The following is a 27,981-nucleotide window of genomic DNA, read 5'->3' on the forward strand; positions in this document are numbered from 1 at the left end:
TCCTTTAGTAAAAGCAAATTGATTTCTTTTTTTTTTTTTGATGACAAATACGTGTTTATTTCTGTCACTTAAACCATTATAAAAAGGACATATATAGTCACGGAAAGAATGAAAAAATAGCTCTTGGTTACATGAATTTCAGTTTTTTGTCTGTGAGAAAACAAAAGTTGGTATCTTTGGGTGAGTTTATATTTAATATCTATAACTGACACTACCTTAGGTTAAAAAGTTACAGGGAAATAAAAGTAGGTACCCAAGGAAATGCACATGTTATCATGATAATTGCTATGGTTTTTTTAGATCATAAAATCAATATAATGTATACATTATCTTATTCAATATTCTTTTTAAGGTTTAGTTTTCAAAACTTATTTTAAAATTATTTTTAAGTTTTTAAATAGACCTGAGAATAGATATGCTGTTGGGTTGCTCTTAATTTTGACAAGGACTAAAAATAAGTTTTTCAAGAATTCCCTGGTAGCCCAGTGGTTAGGACTTAGTGCTTTCACTGCCCTGGCCCAAGGTTCAATCCCTGGTCAGGGAACTAAGATCTTGCAAGTCATGTGGTGCAGTCAATAACAACATAAATAAATAAATAAATAAACAGAAAAAAGTTTTCCAAATACTTCAGCCATCTTGATAAAATTTTAAGAGGAAAAATAATGACTACTTATTGGAAACAATCCAACATCTGCACTGATTTAGATATATTTTCAGGATTGTTCATGATTTTGACATGTTTTAAAACTAAGGGTTTTTCTCTTTTAGATACTCCAATCATATTTTTATTTTATTTATTTTTTTAAAATTTATTTATTTATCCATTGCAAATTGATTTCTTTTGGTAGAATGAACAAAACCTCTACGTCTCTCAGCCTATGTAATTCTGATGTACCGGTAAATAACCAGCATTCAGGGTGGGAGGAAGCCATAATTTTTAATATTTCTTTGGTGTAAATACTCTCACCACCATCAGAGTCTACTAATTCAGGACATATTAAATGAACACCTAATATGTGCCAGAAGGTGCTGTTTTAGAGGCTGGGAACCCACAATGTGAAAAGGACCAAAATTATCTCTGAGCTCATGGAGTTTATATTCTAGTTATACAGACAGGTAATAAATAATTAAATACATAAATTCAATAACAAGATAATATCAGGTAGTGATAAAGTAGAATAAAGGTGAGATGAGTGACTAAGGTAGGGAGCTATCTTAGACAGTGTGGTCAGAAAACCTTCTCTGGAAACTGATGGTTGAGTTGAGACACGAATGAGAAGTAAACCATGAAAGACCTGGGGTAACAGCCCAAACGTTCAGCCGTGGAACTTTTGCTCGAACTGTTTGGAAAGAGATGGTCTTTTTCTGTGGTTACTAAACTTGTAGGATGTCAACCAGGAGGCGCTGGTATCCATTTCCTCACCTAGACAGGGGAGAAGCAGAGATAAAAGATGGAGAGAGACAGATTCCTGGTGGTAACATTTGGATGTTTGAACATTTGGACATCTTTACCCAGCTGTATCTAATGCCAACATATCTTGGTACTTTTTAAGCATATGAGCCAATAAATACTCTCCAGACAGTTTGTGTCTTTACTAATATACATATCTCTCCCATCTCTTCAAATACTATTTACACATATACAACATGAATAAATACTATTTATTCATATACGATAAATGAATGACTCCAAAATCCCTACCTAGATTGGATCTGATTCTAAAATCCAGACACACGTGCATACACACAGCTATATAGATGCCTACTAGGTATCTTCACATGCAGAGTTTTGCAAGATCACAGATGTAATATGTATAAATTTCAGTTCATCATCTTTCCTCCACAAACTGCTCACTCTGTTTAGTATTTCTACTCAACAAGCCAAAACAATGGGTGTAGTTTTGTACTCCTTCTCCTTCAACCTCTGTAACAAATAGACAGTTAATTCCCATGGAATATAGCTCATAAATGCCTTGGGAACACACCCTCCTTTCTCTCCATTCCCACTCCCCAAGCTCAGGGGCTTGTTTCTCACCTAGATTACAGATCTATTACTGGGTCTCTTTGAATCCATTCTTCCTTCCCTTTACTTTCAATTTCCAACTGTTACCAGAGTATAAATACTCTCTTTTTCATATTAAGTTTAATAGTAAATGTGACTTTAGTTTTTTGTATCAGTCAGGATTCTCCAGAGAAACCAAACCTCTAGGAGGAACCAATAAGAGTTTTACGTATATATGCTTATGTTTGTATATATATATATATATATATACACACATATATACATGCATATATGAACATTAAATACATATATTCATATATAAATATATATGTAGAATATATATATACATATACATTCACACGCATACAATATATAAAAAGATTTATTTTAAGGAACTGGCTCATGAGATTATGAGGGCTGGTAAGCCTGTAATATGTAGGGCAGGCTGGCAGCTCAGGCAGGATTTCTGTTAGTCTTGAGTCAGAATTTCTTTTTCCAAGAAACTCAGTTTTCTCAATCTTTGCTCTTAAGGCCCTCAACTGATTGCATGAGTTCCACTCATAAAGTGTAATTGGCTTTACTTAAAGCCAACTGATTGTAATAGTTAATCACATTTACAAAATGCCTACACAGCAGCATCTAGATTAGTGCTTGACCAAACAACTGGATACCATAACCTAGCCAAGTTGCCACATAAAATTAATCATCATGGACCAAGACTAGGCATTATGAAACTGGCCTCCTCCAGGCTTTGAGAATTTCTGGATGATTTCAATAGTTTCTTTTTTTCTCTTTAACTGAATTGTCTTTATTTTCTTAGTTAATTTTTTCTTGGAGTATAGCTGATTTACAATGTTGTGTGAATTTCTGCTGTATAGCAAATTGAGTCAGTTATACATATACATATATCCACTCTTTCTTAGATTCTACTTCCATAGGTCACTGCTGCTGCTGCTGCTAAGTCGCTTCAGTCGTGTCCGACTCTGTGCGACCTCATAGACGGCAGCCCACCAGGCTCCACTGTCCCTGGGATTGTCCAGGCAAGAATACTGGAGTGGGTTGCCATTTCCTTCTCCAGTGCATGAAAGGGAAAAGTGAAAGTGAAGTCACTCAGTTGTGTCTGACTCTTAGCGACCCCATGGACTGTGGCCTACCAGGCTCCTCCGTCCATGGGATTTTCCAGGCGAGAGTACTGGAGTGGGGTGCCATTGCCTTCTCCGCCATAGGTCACTACAGAGTATTGAAAAGAGTTCCCTGTGGTATAAGGTTCTTATTTGTTATCATATAGTTGTTTCTTGAGAAGGCAAGTTGAGGCAGCTGAGTGTCGAAGGCATAATTTCGTGTGCAAGAAAACCACTGGGGTGCTTGTCAAAACTGTTGGTTCCCTGACTTCATTCTGAGAGGATTCTTACTTCCAAGGTCTAAGGTGGGTATGAAGTTAATTTTGTGGGTCTTCACCAAGATTTTAAAAAAAGAGAGAATTATAAGATAGAAAGTATCAGAGGACATCATTTGTGGTAAAAATGAGTATTGATTCAAGTGAAAATTTTGTATATATTTTTTTGCACACATACTTATGAGTGTGTGCATGGAGGTCTGAGGCATATTGCAAAATGTATTTCTAACTCTGGGACACAGTCAAGGTCAAAAAATGTTCGAATGCCCCCAGTGAGGGATATGGTCAATATTCACCCTTGTGACATGATGTGGCAAATAAGTCTTTCTCTTTCCTTATTCCATGAACTTTTATTGCCATTGATAGTTCCATCCATCCTTCCTTGGGAAATTTCTTCATCTTCAGGTCTTGTTGAGTCCAGCGGTTATGGAGTAATGAAAGGTTAAGGCAGAGAGGGTACAAAACAAGGGCACAAAATCCCCATTTCCACCAGCCCTAGCATCCTCTTCCTTCTCGCCACTTCCTCACTGTTCATCCCTGGCGTCCCTCTTTGCAATTTGTAAGACTCTCTGTTGCCTGTGCTGCAGGGACAGCAGAAGCCTGAAGTCAGATGTAGGGTCAAGCACCCCACAGAGCTGATAGCAATAGCAAAGTGTACTTTAATAACTCTCAGTTCCCAAGCAGCTCTGGGAACCAAGCGCGGGATTTCCTCTGCCTTTGCTCCTCGGCTTCCTGGCCTGAGGGAAGACCTGACTGATGGCTTTGAATATCCATCAACAAATAATAAATAATAATAATAACCTGCCTGCCGCAGGCTTGTCGGAGTCAGGGAGGCTGGGTTTGCTGACACTTTCTTGCTTCTTAATACAACTTCAGAGTCAATTTTAAGCAGCAACCATAGCAGCTTTGCACCAGGGATTTGTCCCTGCTGCTGTCCTTAGGTGTGATTCCCAGGGTTGGGACCCATCTAGGGGAAATTGTGAAATGGGTGGTATGCCCATGGTGACGCCAGAATTTAGGATCTGCAAGTTTATTCTTTCCTCAGATTCGCCTCTCAGGCACCACAGTGTTCTCAAATGTCCCCACTTCCCTCTCTCTTCCAGTTTATGGGCTGGAAAAGACCCAGATTGAAGAAATAAGTCCTGGGTTGTAAGGAGGCATCCTTTCAGAAACACTTGCTCTCTGTAATGATTAAGCTCTTGGGCTTTAGGGTCAGAATTCCTGGGTTTGAATTTGAGTTTCTGTTCTTCCATCTAAGTGTGTGTGTGTGTGTGTGTGTGTGTGTGTGTGTGTGTGTGTGTGTGTGTGTGTGTGTGTGTGTGTGTGTGTGTGTGTGTGTGTGTGTGTGTGTCAGACCCTGAACATATTACTCAACTTCTCTCAGCTTCAATTCCTCATCTGCAAAGCACACATCATATTCATAGTAATAATTACAGTTGGTAACATTTCTTTAGTGCTTGTTATGTTCCCAGCAGTGTTCTAAGTGTTTTACCTGAATTATCACCTTGAAGCCTCCTAAGAATCCCATGAGAAAGGTTATGTAATTGTCTTTGGCTTACAGATGGGGACACTGAGGCAGAGAGTGGATAAGGAATGTGCCCCAGGCCACACAGCTGCTAAATGGTAGGCCAAGATTACTCACACAGCTGAGCCTCTGCTCCACGTCTCCCAGATGCTAAGTGGCAGCAAGCATGGGCAGGCTTAAAATCCAGGCTCTGAGACAGGGGAAGTTTCCCTTTAAGATTTTGACTAGTCCAAAGTAAACATTTTTAATTCAAAATTTTCAGGTCCAGGGAAATCATTGGTGTAGAAAATTACCCTAACACCATACAAAGTTGCTATAGCAACTGTTCTCAACTTCACTTACCCTCCAGACCAGCCCTGAGAGCCAGGTGTGGGCTTTGCCTCTCCAAAATATCAGCTCATTGACAAGAGAGACCTTGTGCTCTGAGGTTCTTTATAGCACCCAGCATGTTGAAAAGCTTATCCTGGTTGTCCAGAGAGTTTTAAAGTCCATTCAGCATGATAAATGGGCTCTTGTTGTGAGGGCCCTGGCTCCCCAAGCCTTCCTTCACTCATCTCTGTAAAGAATGGCCTACCCATGGCAATTCTTTGTGAAACTGCAAATACTCTTGGTTGGAGGAAATTTTCAAACATCAGTTTCTTAGAGTGGCTTTCTTAATCAGATTACTTTCCTTCCAGTGAGGAGCCAGGAACCCCTGCACCCAGGAGGAGGGGAAGCTGGAGTCACATATTGATAGTCTGAGTTTGCCCTGGGTGGTTACCCTGGGCTAGACTAGACCACGGACTCCATGTGGAATACTGCTCTGGGCTGTGGCAGAAGATGATGTTTCTTTGTTGCTCATGGTCAAAGGCTGAGGGAACCCTTCTGTATTTTCTATAAGCTGGGATCCAGCCTGGGAATCTTGCATTTGCTAGTTTCCACAAATGTCTGCTACCCTATTGCTTGCTTCTGAACCTCCTAGAGATGAATAATTTAGCTGGCACAGAAATAAAAGTCCCAACACTCTCATTCCACTTCAGTTTGGATTCATGTTTAGCAGCTAGAGGTAGAAGAGGACAGTAGAGTGACTATAAGAGACTGTAAATTCACGATATATCACAGCCATATGGCCTCCTTCATGAAGAAAGCTTGTAGTGCCAGGCATGCAATGGTCAAACCCCTACATGGTGAGAGGCATGTTTCATTGGACTCTTGGAAAATGATTCAGCCACACTCACTTCTAATCCAATTTAATGATCCTATTTTGATAGCTTTATGTATTTATTTGCTGGTTAGGAGAAAAACCACCACCTCACAAGGTCTCCCTGCAGGGGCTCTAAAACCAGGACTACTGAAGGAGCTGCTGTCCTTGCTCCATTCCGGGAGCCTAGGGCTTTGGTGTGAGAATGTGGCCTGACGGGCTGGGATGTTTGAAAGGGCAGGGACCAGGGACAGAGGGTGAGGGCAGTGCTAAAGGTTCTGAACAAGCCAGCTGGGGTGGGAGCGTGGTCGTGAGGGAACATAATCTGGTGTGATTCTTTGTTTTCACGGCATCACCTCCTATTCCTCAGACCAACAGAATCACCAAGCTGTAAACGGCACACCTTACAAATCAGGGTTCCCTGGCGTGGCTGGAGCATTCATTACCAGCTGTAAAGGCACACCAGCAAGAGAGGTTGCTGTTCTGTAGCCCAATTTTCCATCGCAATAACCCAATTAACTGGTGTGTGTGTTTGTTTTACAAAGCTCCAAGCTACAATAAACCATACAGATACGCAGGCTGCAGAAAGCTCTGTAATTAGGACAAGGTGTACAAATTAAACTACTCTTTTTAAACTTCAAACCAGCTAACTTCTGACATACTGTACTGCTGGGGCTTCTGGGACTGAACCCAATTAACATCTTAGTATTTTATAAGCATCGTTTTAATTGCATTTGTATGCAATCTTCTCTCCAAGTGCCTTTCAAGGTGCTAGTCCTTGTTCGGCTTTTATTACTTTGGTGATTTAAATCTTCTCTCTCAGAGGTTCCCGTTAATAATGACTACTGCTACTTCAAATGCTGGTCCAACATAAAACTTGTCTCTCAGAAGAATTTTGTTTTAAAACAGTTACATTTAACTTTATTATTACATTTTTAATTTTTTTCTCTGTTTGAACATTACGCCTTTAAACGTTTTATCAATCTGTCAGCTCTTGTAATGGCTAGGAAAGAGATTCTTTGTAGAAGATGAGATGGTGGTTCCCCCACCCACTTACCCTGCTCACCCTTAGTGTGGAGTAAAAGTGTTTGACACCATTGGTTGCCATGAGAGGAGGAGGTAACTGAATGAGTAAATTTGGAGTTTTTAAATTTCCTTATGTGTTTCAGCATCTTTGTCTACATATTGAGGCTGGACCAGACAACTAAGTCATTTTCTTCCCGTCGATATTTTAAAAGGCACCAAAATATGCAGGGATCAAGATAAATAATATCTTAAAGCAATATTAAAAATAATATCAACAAAATATGACTTGCAGACCAGCCATCATTTTTGTAAATAAATCTTTTGGTGGCCAGGGCTGGGGTTAGGGTGAGGTATGTGAGGCAGTGTTGTACAAGTACACACTTGGTGTCTGTTTATTTGAAATTCTGATCTTTTATTTTCCATGGATATTTTTGGCTTTAATTTGTATCATCAAAAATGTTGCATTAAAATATTACTTATTTTGATCCCTGGATTTTTGGTGCCTCCTTAAATTTTACACCTGGGTGAGTGAGTGTCTCACTCACCTCCCCCTGTTCCAGACCCTGCTATAAATTTAAGTGCAAGGAGCACTTTAAAAGGGATTGAAACATGTGGAGAAGTCCCGAAGGAAAGTTTTCATCCAGTGAGTCAAAAATATAGGGGAAAATTCAGCCCAGGGTTTGGATCTTTCTGATTATGATGGCCACAGAAGTCCTCACTTTCTGCTTAGAAACACCCAAATGAAGGGTGATGCCTGAGTTTATGCGAATCATGGCATGGCAAACTCTTCCTCTTCAAAATCCTAGCCCATGAAAGCAAAGCATTTTTGTAATTTTCCTTTGGCACTTCCTATTGCAAGAAGGAGTTAGGAAAATGAGTACTAATGTTGTGCTCAATTAGGATTTCTGTTATCTGGATAAAAATATACAGTCTTGAGCAGGCAATGGGATCCTCCTGGAATATTTTAAATCTTTTTGCTTGATTGAGTGTCTTGTCAAACAAAACTGGCAGCCTCTCTCCCAGAGCTGCCTGAATCTATGCAGATATGATTTCTATCATGCCTTTATTATGTGTAGTCTGTAATAAGGATGAGCACATATAAATCATCTCTAGATGGCAGTTAGGATGCAATACTCAAAGGAGAAAGACATTTCTGCTTTCAAATGTCTAGTGATTTCAGATATTATATAGCAAGTCTCCGCTGAACTGCACAATCTTCAATTCTACTCAAGCCCTTCTGTGGAAGAATGAGACTTTCATATCTTTTCTTTGCAAGGATTGCTAGTGTGCTAAGAATCATGTCACTAAGACCAGAGCACTGTATCTTTTTGGCTAGTCTGATGTCAAAGTTGCATTTGAAAAGAGGATACTTCTGTGATTTGATTTAAGAAGTTGGTCTTGAGAGATGATGGGGGAGACCTCAGATTTGGCGTCTGCTTTTCTCTAAACAGGGCACGAGTCTTGGAGTGGGGAAGTATCAAAATTGTGTTCATCTGAGTCTGCAGCAAGAACAAAGTGCATTTCTGGTGACATTTCAAAGGATCTTTCTTTCCCCTGGATCAGGAAGTGAGTCATAAATATCTCAACCTCTTCTCCATGACACAAAGGGTAATTTGGTAAGGAAAAGCAAAAGAAAACAAAATACCTCTACCACAAAGCCAAAGGCAAGAGCTCCAGACTTGGCTACTAATATTGTTGAGCAATTACTATATGTCAGCTACTGAGCATCTCCTTGTATTATCTGATTTACTCTTTGGTAGACTGCAACAATACAGGGACTATTCAGATACACATTGTACACACAGGGAAAGGTAGGCAATGGTCTACCTATGGTCACAGGTTTGGTAGGTTTGGTAGGTGATGGGGCCAGGATTCAAATCCAGACACCTTGGTTCCTGATGTGATTTCTCATCCACTCTGTTTTCTTATACTGTGTGGTCTTGGGCCACTTCACCTTCCACATCTCAAGAGGACAAGGACAAAAGTGAAATAGCTGGCTAGGAAATTGAAGTAGCTAGCCTGGGGCTACATATCTCTATGCCTAGCATAGTTGTTGACTAGATACAAAACTCCTGATGCAAAGGGAGACATTGTGGTAAATAATTCCCACCAAGTCACTAGAGGTTTGACCAATATACACACATAAAACTACTCTTCCTTTTGGGAACATTAGCCCTTGAGAGTGGGAGATTTGAGGGGACAAGGGCTTTCCCTACAACCTGTCACTGTGTCAAGTGGCTTCTTTGCCCTGCAGTGAAAGGTGAGAGGTGAGGACTGTCAAGTCTCAGGCAGAGGGAGCAATCAGATCAGGAAGGAGGCTTAGGGAGAGAGCAAAGAACAGAAAGAAGACAACAGAAAGGAAGAGAGGAGCATTTCATGACTGGAGTCTTTTTAATGGGACTGAGGGGGAACGGTTGTCTGAACACAAACCCAGGAAGTTGCTGTGACGTGCACTATTTTCTACCTTATCTACAGGCAGCTCCGGCTAGATAAGGGGTGTCACTGTGATTTCTCACTCTTAGCTGTTCTGGCTATGCAGTTGTCCAACTCCAATCCCAGAGTGTCTGTGTAAGGGCTTCCCTGAGCTTTCTCAGAAACCCTAATGATTGGCACAAGAATCCAGCCATTGTCAACTGAGCTGCTTAGAGCTGAGATTCTAAGCTGGTTAAGATGCATGGTTCTCCATAGATTGCCCTGTAAGGTTCTCATTCTTCATCTATAAACTGGAGATGGTAATTGCCTCCCAGACTACCTTCCAGAATTGTCAAATATAAGACATTACTATGATTTAAGGTAGCAACATAATTTCAAATAGGGAAGGGAGGTCTTTGTAGAGGTCAACTGGGCTACACCTTTAACTCAGTGTGAGGTAATTTGCCCTTAACTGATTTGATACTAGGGATTGCAAATGCCACTTTGAAACTCTCGGAGTGGGGAGTGGGGTGAGGGAGGGTGGGCATTCTGTACTCTCATTCACTCCTGCAGTTGTGAAGTCCTTATTCACACTTTACCTAAAATTTGCCTGATACAAGGGAGCTCTTACCTTTCTTTACCTATGATACAGATGGAAAAATATGAGTGTAAATCATCCATAATAGCACATCTCTTTACGTACTTAAAGATTACTCAGAGTGCCTTCCACAGACTTCTTTTTCTTTGAGCAGGGGCCCCTGCTCTGAGAGATGCTTTTAATTCATTTCCCAATCTCATTTTCTTTCCTTCAATAGTTTAAAGTGTTCTTCATGGAATTTGACATTCCAACCCTTCCACTTCTGTCATGCCTTGTGGCCCAGGAGTGAGGACCCAGCTCACCCACTCTTGGGAAGGAGGAGATGTGGCCGAGATATTCCAGTGGCCAGCATTTGGGGGTGGAGGAGGGAGTGGCCAATTTGGGCCACTGTGTTTGCTGACTGTTGACCTAGGAGAGTCCTAGTGGCAGTCCCTGGCTACATTTAGCCTGGTATTTGGGAGCTGGAAGCCTGTGGCAGGTGATACTTGCTGAGCAGATGAGCTTTTATAGCTTGGGGCAGACAGACTCTGGGGCATGGCCCAGATAGGTTAAACTTCAGGGCATGCTGACATCTGCATATGGAAGGCATTTAATGTAGGATTCAATAATTGTTTATATGGCAGTGTGAGGTGAGCAAAAGAATGCTGGAGAAACAGAATTCCAGGGTGCTAATCTGGCCTTTGACAAACAGTGTGACTTTGGCAAGTAACCTGGCCTTTCTGAGCCTCAGCTTCCTGATCTATAAAATGAAGGCAGTATATATTTTACTGGATAATGTGTGAAGACTAGGGGAGCTCATACATATCAAAATGTGGAGGACAGTTTAATTTGAACATTATAATAAGGGATTATTATTAATATTATCAACATTATTCACCTCACTAAATGGACTATCTCCTTGGGCAGAAAAGAAGGGAAACATAAATTCTTAGGACTCAAAGTAGCCAAAAAAGTCATTGTGTAAGATTTCCCCTTCAGTGCCTAAAAGCTTATCGAGCATGGACATTATCTTTTCATGGTGGGACCTCTGGAGCTTGGTAAAGTTTCCTTCTCTGGCTGGGCCTGGAAGGACCAAGCTCTTTGAGGGGCCGCTGTCTTGGAAACTGTCTGAGACTGCAGCAATGTTTTGACACTGACCCTTCACTCAACAACCTTTCAGGGCTCAATCATTTCTTCCTTCAATATGCATTTATTATTCTACTCTGTGTCAGGCACTATGCTAATATGGGGATGCCATGATAAACAAGGCAGATATTATCTTTGGTCCCCTGGTAGCTCCCTTCTAAATGGCTGTGGATGATTTTTATGGTATCCATGAATTTTGGGAAATTGGAGAAAAAATTACATGTGTTTGTGCAGTTGTTTTCCCCAAAAATGTTTGTATCTTTGATAGGATTTTAAAAGCAGCTCAGAACTTCTCCAAAAAGGTTAAGAATCATAGCCTGGTGGGAAAGATTAGCTATTCACGTGAAACAGTAACTACAAGACAGGAAGTGTCTTGTAGAGAGTCTTATAGAGAGTATACTATGGGTACAGAACAGGGAGTGCTTCTTGTCAGCTGAGTTGTTTGGGGAAGACTGGGTGGAAAAGGTTGTATTTGACCTGACTTTAAAAAAATGGAAGAGTGCAATTCAGTGTCTCTTTATTGCATAACACCTAGAGAAACCATTCATATCATAGTCTGTGTGAATAGTACCTCTTGGAGTTGAGCAGTGCACAACCTGTGCATCTATACATGGTGACCCTGACTTGGTTGGGGGAAAGAAACCATTCTTCTTGGTGAGTTATGGATTTCTTGAGAAAGTTGTGATAACCACTCTTTTGTCACATCATGCCACACCAACAAGTTAGAAAGAGCAATAGGAGAAACACTAAAGAAAAAGTCAGCAATACCACTGCTTGTGGAACAACCTCAGTGTGCAAGTAGGGTTGGTTTTCTTATTTTTCCATTTAATTGCTTGAAATCCTCACATGCCTTATTCAAGGAAGCTCAGTGTTTCCTACCACCACTTGAATTATCCAAACCCCCAGAGCTTGCTTAAGTAGTCCACAGGGTGGTCAGTCTTTATTGGACACTCTCTGAGGAGGAAAGTGGAATATGGGCAATCTTCTAGTGATGTGGTTTCTTACTGGCCCATGTGTGACTTGGAAAACATCATTCTGCACCTTTCTTGGGCAAGGCTTCAGTTCAGATCCCATCATGGTTGCCCTAGGACCTCATGGGCTCTTGGCATAGCCTTACTTGTTCAAATGTCTTCCAAGGATGAATAGAGTCATTGCCAAGGGCTGGCTTCAAGTCCACACCTTCACTAGCCTAGAACACTGATCCAGCTTCTTCCCCCCGACCCCCTCCTCATCCCTCAAAAGGTAGAAGGTTTTATTACATCACTGTTTGAGAACAGTCTAGTATTCTCACAATATCTCCTTTTTTCCCCTTTAATTTTTATTGAAGTATAGTTGTTTACAATGTTGTGTTAGTTTCTACTGTGCAACAAAGTGATTCAGCTATATGTATATGTATATATATATCCCCCCTTTTTTGGATTTCCTTCCCATTTAGGTCACCACAGAGCACTGAGTAGTGCTATTCAGGACTTTCTCATTAGTTGCCTATTTTATACATAGTAGTGTATATATGTTAATTCCAACCTCCCAATCCATCCTACCCTCCTTTCCCCTCCTGATATACATGTTTGTTGTCTATGTCTGTGACTCTATTTCTGCTTTGCAAATAAGATCATCTATATCATTTTTCTAGATTCCACATATATATGTTAATAAACAATATTTGTTTTTCTCTTTCTGACTTCACTTTCTATGGCAGTCTCTAGGTCTATCCACATTTCTGTAAATGAATTAATTTTGTTTCATGTTATGGCTGAGTAATATTCCACTGTATATATGTACACATCTTCTTTATCACTTCCTCTGTTGATGGAATTTAGGTTGCTTCCATGTTCTGGCTATTGTAAATAGTGCTGTGCTTCAGTGAACATTAGGGTGTATGTATCTTTTTTAATTACGGTTTTCTCTGTGTATTTGCCTAGTAGGGGAATTGCTAGATACATCTCCCTTTTGAAGAAAGTTCTTTTTAGGAATTTATACAGTGACACAGCTGGTAATTTCTGCTGAGAAAAAAGAAACTTATTTAGCCCAAGCTCAGTCTCTGATAGTGTTCTCTAATGGGCTCCCTCTCCACAAACAGGTTTTGTGGGTGAGGTAGTACAACGGGAAGATCACAAGATCACAAAAGTAAGAATTTGGATTTGGATGCTGCATCAGATCTGTGACTTTGGACAGTTTATTTAATCCTCTCTGAAATTTAGTTTCTTCCTCTCTGAAATCTTTACATATTGCTTACCTCAGAGGGTTGTTATGCAGATTAAACAAGATGATGCATGTGAAGCACTTAGCACTGTGCCTGGTATAGGGGTTAGGACTCGGAAAACTTTATCTAGAGCTAGTAGTGAGAAATAATGAAGAAGATGAGAAAGAGAAGGAGAGAAAAAAAAAAGAAAATCAGACATGGGGCTAGAAGGGAGGAGCAGGAGCAGATAGGCAGCCAGCACCCATGATCACCTTACTGTACCCATGTTTTATGCACCAGAAGCCACCCTCAGTGATGTTCCTTCTCTTCCTCAGATGCAAAAGACTTTGTACCCAGGGCTTTCCCCCAGTCAGCCCATAGGCTGTCCCAGACAGCCTCCATTCAGCTTCTCACAGCTGGTCCTGCCTGCCTGCCTGTGCCTTGGAGACATTGCTGACCTCAGGGCCACTTTTCCTTAACCCTCTAGTGGGGTGTCCTGTGGGACTGGAGCCTCTGGCCAAGGAATGGACTCAGAAACTTAGCAACAAGAGTCAGGCATATGTTCTGTGCTGTGGCTGCCCTCTAATCTAGAAAGGTACTGGGGATGTGTGTCAATGACACTCGTCATTTGCATATTGAGCTCTTCTTGGCCTGCACTGGACAGGGAAAGAGTGATGTGCTATGGCTATGATCTCTCAGTAAAAGACCAAGAGACCCAGAATGCTTTGTGCCTCTCTAGGGGTTGGCAAGCTGAACTTAAGTAGGGTGCTAGGCTGCAACTTTAGTCTAGTTCTGGGCATGGCATTGCTTGTGCTTCCATTTCTCCTGAGTCTATCCAGACCCCCAGATCACTAGAAACAGTTCCAGCTTGTGTAGCGGTGGGCATGAGGAGAACTGCCCTTTTCTCTCATCTACATATCAACATTCATTGTGTTACCTTGAGCAAGTTACCTCTTTTCCCAATAGGTTTCCTCATATGCAAAGTGGCAATAGTAATGGGCATTGTGATAGAGGGTTTCCCAGGGGGTGCTAGTGATGAAGAACCTATCTGCCAGTGCAGGAGACATAAGATACACAGGTTTGATCCCCAAGTCAGGAAGATCCCCTGGAGTAGAAAATGGCAACCCACTCCAGTATTTTTGTCAGGAGAATCCCTTTGCAAATGTTTTCAACTCCCCTTGCAACTGTTTCCTCTCCCTGAGCAACCACATGGATCAGCCTCACATAAAACTGTGGCATGTTGGAGAGCCTTTGAGAAATGGTACCTAGTCTCTTGCAGTTGACCTCTTCCAGGGCTCACGAGGCAGAGACCTACGCATGTTCCCTGACCTGCAATAGCAGAAGGATAACTCTCCATGTAACACTTCTTGCCTATTGCTGCATCATGTAAATGGAAGTTACCAGTGTTCATCTAGAACTCAGAACTGGGTCTCACCAAATGAATCTGAGGGGAAATTTTGACATGGAGAAACACCAGTGATAACTTCAGTGGGACTGAATGATGGATGGGTATATAATGGATAGCTGGAGCTTCTGGGTCAGGAAGCTATAAAGAAGAGCCCTGTGCTAAAAGCCCTTGGAGCAGGTCACATACCTGTGTTTAGACGTTGGGTTCATCATGGCCTGTCTCTTAACCCAGTTTTCTAGTTAAGTTCAAGGAAGGAGCCAATGACTTCTGCCCAAGGCTCTCATCAGAGTCACAGGATTGGAAGGCACTTTAGAGATTGTCTAACTCAACAAATATATAATATTCATCTCCCCACTCCTCAACCCTGTGTCCATAACAATGGCAGACATCATTGATTGATGGTGGTATTCTCTCTAGAAAAGCCTAAATGCAATTTCAGAATCCTTTAACACTTAGTTGTCCAGGCAATATAGCATTGACCGTAGACTCCAACTAGAAGCTTTAATTCTCAGTTTAGTTCTCTTCACATGGTTCCTTCCCAGGTCTGAGAGAATGGGGGAGTTGAAGAATCCTGCTTGGAAAATATAGGAGTTTCTGTCTTTACTGGATGTTAATAGGGGCAACCAAGGTCTTGGAAAGGACATCAGATTAAAGATATGACGTTAAGTTCTGGTCTTGATGCTGCCACAGAGGAGCTGAGTGATCTTAGGCAAGGTGTTACCTTCTTGGATCTCAGTTTGCCTCATCTGTAAAATAAAGGGCTTGAGAGGACCACATGACTGCCATGGGCCTTCTTTCAGAAGTATGGCTTTGAAATGTTTGGGTACGTCAAGATGCCTCATGGAGATACATGTTTCTTGCTCCTAGGAGTCTGTATGCCCTATATCACCAATGACAGACGTGTGACAACCGTGATGCCACTTCCCACTTCCCTGCCTGTAGCTTCTATGGGCAATGTGGACTCTATGTGGGCTCAGTCTAGAGTCTTTTTATCCTTTTTGGCAGAAGGGGAGGGTGTCTAGGCAGCCACCACCAGTTGATTAAAATTTGCAAGGCAAATAAAAACTATTTGCCATCTGTTACAAGCTGACATTGTCCCTTCAAATATTCATGTTGAAGTCCCAACCCCTAGTACCTCAGAATGTATTTGGAGAAAGGGTCTTTACAGAAGTAGTTAAGTTAAAATGAGGTCATTGGGAAGAGTCCTAATCCAATATGACTGGTATCCTTATAAGAAGTGGTAACTTGGACAAAAATATGTACAGAAGGAAGATGGTGAAGATGCAGGGAAAAGATGGTCATCTACAAGCCAAGGAGAGAGACCTGGGACAGATCCTTCCCATATGGGCTTCAGAAGAAAGTTATCTCCTTGATCTTGGACTTCTAGCCTCCACAAGAGCAAGAAGATAAATCTCTGTTGCTCAAGTCACCCACCCTAGAGTATTCTGTTATGGCATTCCTAACAGACTCATATACCATCCCTTGCTTACCTCCACCCCCTAGACCCTTAGTACAGCTAGGATTATAAAGACCCCCTCCCAGATCAGACATTCTGCAAACCCAAGAGCCTGACAACTGCATTCATTGGCTGTGAGAGAGGAACTATTTCTTAATTAACTTAGCATAGAGCCAGGCATACAGGAGGCACTCAATACATATGAAAAGAAGGGAGAAGATGAAATGTTAGAAAAATGAAAAAGAAGAAAATATTGCTACAGAGTTCCAGAGAGGGCCTGTGCCATTTGGATATCTTTAGGATGTTCTTTTTTGTTTTCCTTTGAAAAAGTCACCTGGAGCTCCCTAGCATCAAGCAGAGCCTGTTGGCTCACCTAGAACTTTTTTCCCTTTTCTAGAAACTAAGGTTACAAACTGAAACTCAAACAGGCACTAGAGAAGTAGAGGTGACTGAAAATGAACTGAAATCTCCAACAAGGCCAACGGATTAAATCATTGTTTCAGACCAGTTGGAGTTTGACTGGCTGAGGGTTAAAAAGGGAAGTTAGTTGGGAACCGGTTGGGAGCTGGGGAAGCTGCTCTTCTGGGCTCCTCACTCTGGGTTTGGAATTTCACCTGCTAGATGGCGCTGTCCTCTAAGGAAAGACGCCAACTCGGCTCTAAGGGTGCTCAGTCAAGGAAACGGAACAACTGAAGTTGGAAAGAATTGATGGGCAAGAGGCAGAGGGGTTGGCCAGTCCTCTCCCCAGCAGCAGCATCTCCTTTTGTGGTGGTTCTGGTTCCCTTTAGAGATCTCATTTTACAGTGTGGGTGTTTCATACATCACATCTGAAAAGTCACAGGGCCTTTTTCGCTGAACAGAAGTGAATAAGAAGTGTGTGTGTTGTGTGTGTGTGTGTGTGTGTGTGTGTGTGTGTTGTGAGGAAGGGGCAGGGAAGATCATTGAGGTCCCACCACAAAGCTATAACTTACAAATGACATGTCTCAGTACTGGTCTTTGGCCTTGACTTAAATGAGATCAGTGGGAAAAAGAAATAGTCAGGCCTTTCTCTGTGCTGCCTGCCAAGGTGGACGCCTCACACTCCCCGAGCTTTACTCCAAAGCCTCTAGCTCACCTTCAAACTGTGGGGGCAAACTGCTTGTGGGGGCTGAGACTCCCTTTCCTTGGGCAATGTTAGTGTGAGACCGACGTGCTGAATCTGGGTCTGCATGTGAAATCAGGGATGCAGTCTGTAACTACTCCCCCTCTATCAGCAGCCAGAAGGAAGGAAAACAAAGATAAGGGTGGTGGGGGGGGGGTGGAAACCAGGAGGGGACATAAGAGGAGAGATGGGAGGGTTGAGGAAAGACAGGAGACAAGGGAACAAAGAACAGAGGTGAGGGGTGAAGGGGATGAGGAGGGGTGAGAGGGACACATAGGACCAGGTGTCCAGAAAGAAAGGAAAGGGCCACGCAAGGGAGCCATAGTGGAGGAGAAAGGATGGACCATTAGGGGAAATGAGAAGACCAGGAAGCCAGAGTGGAGCTTTCAAGTCGGTGCTAAAGTCAGGAAACTTAAAAGGCAGGGGAAGGAGGCTCTGCCAGGCAAACAGGAAAACAGAGGAAGAGGAAGTCTAGTAATTAGAGAAAACCTGACCAAGGGCCCAAAAGGAGGGGAAAACCACTGTGATGGGGAGGTTGCAGAAAGGCAAGGCAGCAAAGAGTGGCAAGCAAGCTCTGAAGCAGGAGGGTGGAAGCAAGGAAGGCAGAGAGCAGAGCTGGGAAGAAGGAAAAAAAACACGGAGATGGAATGAGCAAAACACAACTCAGTAGAGAGTGAGGGAACAGGGAAAGAACCATTAAAAGAATGCTTACCTTATAGTCATAAAAACTGGAATGTGTGTATTTTGGCCTCTGGCCAGTGGTCCAGGAAACACAGTGTGGCTTTTAAGCAAATTGTGGAGTGGTTGTGTCCGCATGTTAGTAGCTTGCCCTGGTCTGCTGCTTTGAAATGTAGCTGCTCTGGGCTGCCCACTTGTTGGCTGGCAGCTGGCTATTGGGGACATTAGATAGAACCCACTCTCCACACCTAAGGTCATCCCTCTTCGATTTATGGCGCTGTAAGTTCACAGGCACAGGCTTCTCTTCCAAGGCGGTCACTGCCCTTTGCAGGCCAATAGTTGAGTTGTGAATCCTATAGGGTGACCTGCTCACTGTGTCTTGAATCAGTGGTCCTTTGGTGGATGTTTCTCGGTGGGACAGGGTGCAGAGGCTCTGGAAGGGCAGAGCAGGAGACATGTTAAACATAATGCATGGAGATTAAGGGAAGGGAGCCTGAAGTCTTATAGCCACAATTTGGTTCTGAGTTTTACCATTTTACTCTGTAAAAACTAGCATGTGTTTCTTAACCTTTCTGAGCCTCAGTTACTCATCTGTAAAATTGGACTCATAATCCTGCCTATCTGATAGTGTTCTGATGAAGCTTGAATGAGATGATCCATGGGGCTGAGTGGCTAGATCGTACTGATGCTCATTAAATGTTAGTTGTTTTTTGTTTTATCATTTAAAGACCAAATAACTCTGTGTGTGTGTTTGTGTTTGGGGGGATCAGTCCTCGAATGCAGAGTAAGGGGCTTAGTTTTGAAGGTATTTTATCAAGAGAATGATCTTTGCAAATGATTGTGGAAATAGATCCAGTGGTGACACGTGGCTGTTTTGGAGAACCGGAGAGCATGCATAAGGTAGTGTAAGCCTGGACTAGGGTTGGGGGGATGAAAAAATGTAAAAACGTAAAAAACTGCTGCTGAAAAAACATAAAGAGTATTTTGAGAGGCACTCCAAACCCAAAAATCTTTACGATTGGATAGATAGATGGTGACAGAGGGACAGTTTTAAGAATTTATTTGTTTTTAATTGGAGGATAATTGCTTTACAATGTTGTGTTGGTTTCTGCCATACGTCAACATGAATCAGTCATAGGTATACATATGTTCCCGTCCTCCTGAACCTCCCTCCTACCTCCCACCTCATCCCACCCCTCTAGGTGGTCACAGAGCACTAGGATGAGCTCCCTGTGTCATATAGCAACTTCCCCTTAGCTATCTATTTTACATATAGTAACGCATATATTTCAATGCAACTGACAGAAGGGACATTTTAAGCATGACTCCAAGGTTTGGGGGCCTAGAACAGGGCAGAGGGAGCCCTCAAGCTAAGAATGATTTTTCACATTTTAAAAGACTGTTAAAAAACAAAGAAAAAAACATGTGACAGAGAAAGCATATTGTCTGCAAACCCTAAAGTATCTCCTATTTAGCCCTTCACAGAAAGAATTACCTTACCTCTGGCCCAACCTATTGTATCAGAAGATGACTCTGCCCCAGAAATCAGGAAACCTGGAGAGGTGCAATGTTCCCCAGAAAACTAGAGCATTGGACTAAAGCAGGAGCAAGGTTTGTGTGAAACATACACAGATTTAAGTCATATATTCATTCCACAAATATTTTTTGAATGTGGCTCAGGAGATAGACAGACCTGGTTGATTCCTGGCTCTGTCTTCCTACTTGTCACCTTCAACAAGTTATCAAGCTCTGTGTATCTCACTGTTTTTCCACTTGTAAAATGTAGATGATAATTATACTTACCTCCTGGAAATGTTTTGGAGGATTAAATATGATAAGACATGTATAGCATTTAGGCCATGTCTGGCACACACCACATAATAAATAATTAGCTTTTATTGTTGTTGGGAAACTAGAAACCCAGAGATAGAAATGAACATAGCATGTGCTACATGACAGTAAGAGGGTGAATAGACTTGATAAATAACAGTAAGCCAATATCACTTGTCATTATTATTATCATCAATATCATCATCTTTTGCTGCTATTGTAACTTGAAGTACGATCCTGGGACCCCAGTGTTCTCATTCATAAAGCATGAGGTTTGCTAGGATTCCTTCCAACTCCATCTTTTTAACTCTTTGTCAATTTATTTCTCCTTCCCCATTTCCCTCCTTTCCCTCTATGCAGTTACAAACACGCTTAATTCTCCTTGACATTTCTGACAGGCAGGTCATCTCTTACCCATCCTCTTTAAAAATCCTGATCATGTAAGAACTGATTCTATTTTCCCTCCATTCCCAATGATCTCTCTTCCTTTTGCAGCCCCTCCCCCTCCAGGCGTTTACAACAAAAGAGTCAGGTCATTTTTCACGCGTATCAGCCAAATGTCAGCCTCCGAAGCATTTGTCCTTGTTTCTCCGAGTGTTGGAAGTTCTCCATCTTCCCACTAGGACTTTCTGAGAGCGTGGAGTGGATTCCAGAATCTCTAATCCTCCTTCCTGCAACCGAGCCTCTTCCCATACTCTGAGTAAAGGACTGGGGGGAAAAGGGCCAGCAGAGGAGCCAGGCTCCCAGGCTGGTGGCTCCTTACTGTGGAGGTTTGTGCTGTACCCTGCCTGGTTACTTACTGCTGCTTTGAGAGGACAGTCAGGGGAGAGAGATTAGGGTCATCAAGATAAGGCAGAGAATATTCAAACTGGAAGCAAAAAGGGGCTGTTTTTCCAATAGTAAGTAATCAGGGAACAGGAGGATGTAATTTGCAGATTAGGAAAGTGAACAAAGAACATAAAATTAACTTTATAGCAAAGAGGAGCACAGTCTGTTTGAAGAAATAAACCTCTATAAAGCATTATTGTTGATAAAATCAGACTGTTGATTTAAACTAAATAGGAAATATGACCAAATCAGGGTGAGGAGGTGGTGCTCAGTGGAAGCTGGAGCTAAAACTTCAGGAGGGGGTGGAAGGTTGGTTTGGGCCTGAGAGACCTGATGTAGCGTGGTGTGTGTGTGTGTGTGTATGTGTGTGTGTGTGTTGGTGTGTGCGTGTGCATGTGTGTTGAGAGACAGATGTAGCATCAAAGCAAGGATGCCTGTGCTAAAGGCATAGATAATAGGAGTGTGCCTTTCTGAGATGTTTAACCGCCTTCATTTAGTGATTGCTTTTATTTAAATTGGTAAGAACAGATACTATACTTAATCTTAGCCAAAAGGCTGAGAAGTGATAAGACTGTCTTTATTTTAAAAGTGGCATTGACTTCCAAGCACTGGTAATTAGCACATATGTTCCTGCCTCCTATTTTGAATACTCAAATGTCCACATAAGCTCACCTGAAACACCAATTACTTTCCCAGTGAATACCAGGACTGACCTGGTACCAAAGCCTGGGTACCAACTCCCAAGGTCATGCTTTTGATCCCAAGAAGGTTAGAGCAGGGCTTCTGTCCCCTTCATCACAGGCAAGTTGGCCAGATTAGGATAATACTCCTTTAGCGGGCAGTGACAGATCCAACTCTGTGCTGTTAGCTACCCTATATTTCCCCATGTCAAGCCTTCCTAGTCCCACATTGACTAGGAGGGGACCCTTACATGGTTTTGTTGACTTTGAGCAGCTGAGACAGAACTCTTTCCAAGGACCAAAATTCAGAGAAGCATCCTGATAGCTCAGTTGGTAAAGAATCCGCCTGCAATGCAGGAGACCCTGATTCGATTCCTGGGTTGGGAAAATCCCCTGGAGAAAAGAAAGGTTACCCACTCCAGTATTCTGGCCTGGAGAATTCCACTGATGTATAGTCCATGGGGTTGCAGAGTCAGACATAACCAAGTGACTTTCACTTTCACTTTCATCCTTATGTAGCAGTGTGTTCAGAAGTCTTCATTCCCCATCTAGGTCCATTATCCTTCTTTCTCTGTCTTGCTCTGACCCTTGGAAGCCACATCCTGGAAATTTCTTATTTTCTGGCTTTCTGTATGGTTCAGCTTATGAGAGGCACCGGCAGGCTGGAGAAAAGACAGGGCATGCTACAGGCGGGCAGGGGCTTTCTCTACTGAAGTTCAGAGCCCTCTACAGCTGTAGCTTCAGCCTCAGCTACAGGTTTCTCTGGGTTTGGGGCCTTAACCTAGTCCTTTCAGCACAGGGGTTGGTCTTGGCCCCCATGCAGCTGCTATACCTGGAATGTCTCACCAGCCTTTGTTCAGTTCAGTCGCTCAGTCGTGTCTGACTCTCTGCGACCCCATGAATTGCAGCACGCCAGGCCTCCCTGTCCATCACCAACCCCCGGAGTCTACCCAAACCCATGTTCATCGAGTCGGTGATGCCATCCAACCATCTCATCCTCTGTCGTCCCCTTCTCCTCCCGCCCCCAATCCTACCCAGCATTAGGGTCTTTTCCAATGAGCCTTTGTTAGCTTCCTTTAAATGTGCCCTTGCATTTAACTATCCCTTCATTATGCTACTTGAGTCTGCCATTCTTATAGACCCTGGTGGGTACAAGTGATTGCGAGTTCCTATCTAGAAATGAGAAAGCCTGGGTTATTGAAGGTCATCAGGCAAGTTGCTTCTCCTTAATAGCCTCAAGTTCTTCATCTGTGAAACAGGCATGACAGTGAGGTCATCCTTTAGCTAAAACATGCTAAGATTCTGTTTCTGCTAGAGATGTAGTGGGCAGGGATTTGGAAGGAAAAGAAACATGAGTTTGGATCCTGGTTTTGACACTAACTAGGTGTGTGGCCTTGGTCAAGTCTTAATCTCTTTGAATCTGTGTTTTCATTATCAGTAAAATAGGGATGATAATCCTTTCCTTGCAAGTTGAGGGGGAGGGTTAGATATTAAAATTACACATATGGAAGCAGTTAAAAGTAGTTCTCATGACACAGGAGGTGTCCAATCCACGGACAGCCTTTCTCTTGTTTCCAGGCTATCTTGGAGGGAAAATGCCTGAGCATGAGGGGAAAGGAGTTTGTAGATTCTGAAGGTTCCCATTCTTTTCACCTCGAATTCTGTTTATTTATATCTGCTGACATTTCAGCTCATAGACGCCCATTCATTTATTCTTTCTAATTGGTCTAGTCCATGAAGATTTCTCCCTGGAACCATTCCTTTAAAAGGAAGGCAGGCCTGTGGTTAGTTGGAAGAAGGGAACCAGAAGAAGCAGGTCCTGGGCACCAGGCTACTCACTAGCCTGGTGTTCTGACCAGACCAGGGATTTCTTTCAACTCAGAGTTCTCTGGGATAGCTGACACATTTCAGGGACTTTCTCATTCCTTCTTTATGCACATGTCACCTTTGTAACTGAAGGGTTGGGCCTCTAATTTTCCACAGTAATTGCTCATACCTAGATTTTAAGACAAAAAGAGCTCTCAGCCCACACAATTCATAGTCCTGCCCAGTCCCAAACTTGCCATAAGTGATTTTTGCACGGAGATTTTTTAAAAAGTATAGAATGGGATTTTTGAAATTTTCGCTTGAAATTTCAGTATTTAAATGTGTGATTCATCACTGATAGATCCAAATGTGGACAAAGCTGTGAGTGAAAGGGAGTTTATCTGTAGTTTCCTTCAGTCATTCTCAGTGTCCTCTTTTTTCATTTCAGCATCTCATTCTCCAGATGCTCAACATCTTTAACTGCCCATAGGTGACCAGAGATCCTCTGACCAGAATCTTTTTCAGGATCAAATAGACCCTTGTAATTCTGCCCTTATTGAATATAAACTTGCATATCTTTTGTCTGTCAGTAGTCATAGAATGCTCTCAAATTTATGATAATTTGACCCATTCTTCTATCTATCCATACATTTCATCCACCTACCCTCCTAACCGGCCAAATGACACATACCATTTGGGAGCATTTTATGTGTAAAAGGTGATGGTAGGCTTTCTATAACAATTTTTAAAAGCATCAGCCACTGTTTCAGACTTAAGAAATAAAGAAGATATTTGCAGACTCCAAACAAATAAAGGAAAAATGCTTTTTCACAATAGTGCAAGCAAGGACTAGGTGTCTAGTAGTGATAATATAATAGGTACAGTTAAAGATCAAAAGAAAGAGAAAGCAAAGTGGAGAAGAGTAATAAGAACTAACTTTAGAGAAGAAATGGGAATAGAGCCACCCCTTAAGTGGCTCTAAGATGAGCAGAATTTATGCAAGTACAGAGAAAGGTGAAAGCTACCAGAGAAGCAGGGAAATGGAAAAAATAGGAGCTAGAATTCAAAAAGTAGACCTGTTTGGCTGGACTGGAGCATTTGAGTTAGAAACTGTGGTAAGATTGGAAAGATTGATTGGAACTGGTTTCTGGAAAAGAGAGTGGAATGTGAAGCTGAGAAGTATAAGCATTTCCTACATGTAATGGAGAGCTCCTGAAGATTTTTCTACCCTGGAGACCCATCTAGTAGAAAGGTACAGAACATTGTAAAGTATGGAGTGTTTGTATTATCTACAGACTCACTAATTCATAGATTCATGCAACAGGAATTCAATGAGCTCTGTGTGTGTGCTCAGTTATGTCCAACTCTTTGTGACCCCATGGACTGTAGCCCACCAGACTCCTTGGTCCATGGAATTCTCCAGGCAAGAAAGAATACTATAGCAAGTCGCCATTTTTTTACTCCAGAGGATCTTCCTGACCCAGAGATTGAACCCATGTGTCTTGAGTTTCCTGAATTGGCAGGCAGATTCTTCACCACTGTGCCATGTGCTAAATTCAGTGATCATGGCTGGGCACTAGTTATTATGTCTTAGTCCTGGAGAAATCCAAGAAGCCCTTGCTTTGGGGAGAGTTTCTTATTTATTAAGACCAAATAATTAACATACAGAAAAAAACCATTGCAGTTAACTCCTTTAAAAAATATTTTTATTGTAAAATTAAGCACAGATATAGAAAAAAAAACCCACAATATAAGACTTAGTGAATTATTATACAGTGAGTACCCTTATAACTATCACTCAAGTCAAAAAATAGAATCGCCAGCCACCCCTGTAACTTCTCCATGTACCTCATCTCAACACAACTTCTCCTTACCTCCAGAAGTAATCACTATCCTGACTTTTATAGTAATCATGTCCTTGCATTTATTTGTGGTTTTATCATTCAAGTGTGCATCCCTGAACTGTAGTTTATTCTTGCCCTTATGTTTTTGAATTTGATATACCTTTTAGGTCTCTTTAATCTATGATTTTCCCCTCTAGCTCTTTCCCTTTCTTACAATTTATTCATGGACAAGTCTGGGCCATTTGGCTAGTTAAGTTTCCTATAGCCAGATTGGCTGACTGCTCACTCATGATTCTTCCCTGGTGGCTCAGACAGTAAAGAGTCTGCCTGCAATGCGGGAGACCCAGGTTCCATCCGTGGGTCAGGAAGATCCCCTGGAAAGGGAAATGGCAACCCACTCCAGTACTCTTGCCTAGAAAATCCCATGAATGGAGGAGTCTGGTGGGCTACAGTCCATTGGGTCACAAAGAGTGGGACATGGCTTCACTTTCACTTTCGCTCATGATGCATTTCAGTGTGTTCCTCTGTCTTTTGTATTTCCTGCAGATTGGAAGCTAAATCTAGAGGCTTGATCTGACACAGGTTTGATCTCTTTAATAAAGTTATAGGTGATGTTATGACTTGTGTCTGGTTTATGCTGTTTTTTGATATTAATTAAAGCAGATGCTCAATGTTGACATTCATTAATTCACTGGGAGTTGAAAAATAGTAATAATTTAATTCTATAGTGTATTTTTATTTGTTACTTGGGGTACATTTTAAAAATATAAAGGGATGATATCTCTCTTCTGCTGCTTTGTTACACCATACTACAATTCATATAGGATAGGTAGGACAAGGTTTGAGTACCCTTTTGTTCCCCTAGTTTTCAAGATCACAACTGGATCATTGTTTTGTCTGAAGTCAACCAATTATTATTTTAAAAATGCATGCCATTAATTCATTTATGGGTTTATATGTATTTGATGAGCTTCAGTCTCCTACATAGCTCAAATCTTTGGCAGTGAAAAATTCTTCAAGGTGTTTCCTGAATTCTTTTGACGTGACCTTAGTGGTTTTTTGCAATTTTCTTCTAACTTCATGTCAAGATGTTCCAAACTCATGGATATTTCCTGCTGCGGACCTGGAATTAGCCATTTATTCAAGAAATTCTGGTTTAGCTCAATGGGATATGTCACGTGAAAGTCAAATCTGAGTGCTGGAGATGCTTACAGCTATCAGGTTAATTTTTGTTTCTAAATCCTTTTAATGGAAAAAACTGGAATAAACAAATACCTTGAGTTCATACTGATATTTCTAATTCAGATTTAAATCTATAGGATGTTTATTTAACATTGCCTTAGTAACTCCTTTCTTTCACCAGAAAATTCTTGAAGGTGCAAGGGATAGTGGAATTAGAAATATTCCATTATTAGCATTTGCTTTTTTTCTACTTCACATATACAACATTCTCAGAGTAATAATCACTGTACTATCACTGACATTATTATTACTGAAAGCAGATAAAACATTTCTCTGCATATGCTAATCATCTCCCCATTTTTTTATAGTCGTATATTTGCATTTTAAATCATATAGCCATTACATACTGAAATCTCTACCTTTTAACCCTCATTTAGTCTTTCAGCTACAAGAAACTATATATCTAATATTCACCAGCAATACCTGTCTGAAACTTGTTCTTTAGTAGACTCCTTAGGAAGGACTCATGGGAATAATATTCTCTGAATCTTTGCATGTCATTAGCAGTTTGTGATTTCCTGGATAAAATATCCTCAGTTCACATTTTCTCTCCTTGAATATCTTAAATACATTACTGTAATTTCTTCTGGCAAAAAGCTTTACTGTCAAAAAAAAATCAGAAGATAATTTAATTTGATTTCTCTTATAAGTTCTTTTTGCCTAGATACCCAGATTTTTTTTTTCTTTTAAATACAATAGTTTTTTTAGACTATGTATTGATTTTGGTCATTCTGGGTCAGTGTTCTCAAGTATAGGCTATGTTCTTTCAATATATAGTTCAAATAATTTTTTATATTGGGAAAACTTTGCTGAATTATAGTTCTTGGGTTTTTTTGGTTATTGTTCTCTTGCGATTCCTATTTTTATTTGCTTTCTTCTTTGAAGTCTCCTATTAGTTGAGCATTGGATCCTCTTTGCCTATCTTCCAGTTAACTCTTTTAAATATAAGTTTCAATTGTTTGGTTTGTGTGCTAATTCATAAGACGTCTGGGCAAATATGTGTCTATTTTAAAACTGATTTATGATTTGGGGTAATGACTGACTATTTAAAAATATCGTTTTCACTTTATTGGGGGAATTGGAGAAACTGAATCATAGTCTCCAATGAACAGTATACATTTATGGTACAACAGCAGGCTGGTAGAAATGACAGTTTGGTACCCTGAGACTTCTTTTATTATACAGTCTAAAAATCTGAGCCTGGCACTGGAGCTAAGACCTTACTACCTTTGTAGGATTAGAAATCTTTCTTTGCCTTTTCTGATTATTAAAGTCTATTTGGAAGCCTGGCGTGCTGCAGTCCATGGGGTCGCAAAGAGTCGGACATGACTGAGTGACTGAACTGAACTGATTTGGAACCAAAGGTGGCATCCCTGGTGGCTGAGTGGTAAAGAACCCGCCTGCCAATGCAAGAGATGTGGGTTCAATCCCTGTGTCGAGAAGATCCCTTGGAGAAGGAAATAACAACCCACTCCAGTGTTCTTGCCTGGGAAATCTCATGGACAGAGGAGCCTGGTGGGCTGTAGTCCATGGGGTCACAAAAGAGTCAAGACATGACTTAGTGACTAAATAATAATTTGGAACCAAAACCCTCACTTCCATCAAAAGCATAAGTTTAAGGA

General features: G+C 41.5%; 1 protein-coding gene and 1 pseudogene across 10 annotated transcripts in view; one reads left to right on the top strand and one right to left on the bottom strand.

Moving 5' to 3' along the window:
• The window catches only part of LOC145510122 (uncharacterized), an 838,825-nt gene that overhangs the window by 310,724 nt on the left and 500,120 nt on the right, over positions 1-27,981 (top strand). For 2 of the 10 annotated variants that reach the window (XR_014056705.1, XR_014056713.1), the window contains exon 4: positions 25,664-25,699. The exons of 6 other annotated variants lie outside the window; for them this stretch is intronic. The gene's annotated coding sequence lies outside the window, so the exon portion shown is untranslated. Of the gene's footprint in view, positions 1-8,580; positions 8,696-25,632; positions 25,700-27,981 lie in introns of all 10 variants that reach the window. 2 more of the 10 variants (XR_014056717.1, XR_014056723.1) reach the window with 2 other exon arrangements.
• Positions 21,261-21,354, bottom strand: LOC145511870 (U2 spliceosomal RNA; annotated as a pseudogene).

This window comes from Giraffa tippelskirchi, chromosome 6 (assembly GCF_054371585.1).
Source record: "Giraffa tippelskirchi isolate mGirTip1 chromosome 6, T2T-mGirTip1v1.2.pri, whole genome shotgun sequence".
Taxonomy (NCBI): domain Eukaryota; kingdom Metazoa; phylum Chordata; class Mammalia; order Artiodactyla; family Giraffidae; genus Giraffa; species Giraffa tippelskirchi.